The following is a 781-nucleotide window of genomic DNA, read 5'->3' on the forward strand; positions in this document are numbered from 1 at the left end:
CATAAGGTTTACCCCTCATAATTTACCTCTGTCATTGCAAGATTTTCAGGATCATAAGCTTCTTCTTCAGAAGATGCTTCTTTAGTGCTGTTGGATGCATTTTGCCATCCATTCAGACTTTGAGAAATCATGTTGACTTGATGAGTCAACATTTTGTTCTGAGCCAATATGGTATTCAGAGCATCAATTTCAAGAACTCCCTTCTTTTGAGACATCCCATTATTCACGAAATTCCTCTCAGAAGTGTACATGAACTGGTTATTTGCAACCATGTCAATAAGGTCTTGAGCTTCTGTAGGCGTTTTCTTTAGGTGAATGGATCCACCTGCAGAATGGTCCAATGACATCTTAGAGAACTCAGATAGACCATAATAGAATATATCTATCATTGTCCATTCTGAAAACATGTCAGAAGGACATCTTTTGGTCATTTGTTTCTATCTTTCCCAAGCTTCATAGAGGGATTCACCATCTTTTTGTTTGAAGATCTAAACATCCACTCTAAGCTTGCTCAGCTTTTGAGGAGGAAAGAACTTATCCAAGAAGGCCGTGACCAGCTTATCCCAGGAGTCCAGGCTATCTTTAGGTTGAGAGTCCGACCATGTTCTAGCTCTGTCTCTTACAGCAAAAGGGAAAAGCATGAGCCTGTAGACTTCAGGATCTACTCCATTAGTCTTAACAGTCTCACAGATCTGCAAGAACTCAGTTAAGAACTTGTAAGGATCTTCTGATGAAAGTCCATAAAACTTGCAGTTCTGTTGCATTAGAGCAACTAATTGAG

At 39.6% G+C, this 781-nt stretch overlaps 1 non-coding gene across 1 annotated transcript; it reads left to right on the forward strand.

Annotated features, from left to right (window-relative positions):
- The first annotated feature begins 405 nt into the window (after positions 1-405).
- On the forward strand, positions 406-509 carry LOC130978813 (small nucleolar RNA R71). The gene has a single exon (XR_009086426.1). It is a non-coding gene; the product is annotated as a small nucleolar RNA R71 (small nucleolar RNA).
- Positions 510-781: the final 272 nt, after the last annotated feature.

The sequence above is a fragment of the Arachis stenosperma genome, chromosome 4, assembly GCF_014773155.1.
Source record: "Arachis stenosperma cultivar V10309 chromosome 4, arast.V10309.gnm1.PFL2, whole genome shotgun sequence".
Taxonomy (NCBI): Eukaryota; Viridiplantae; Streptophyta; class Magnoliopsida; order Fabales; family Fabaceae; genus Arachis; species Arachis stenosperma.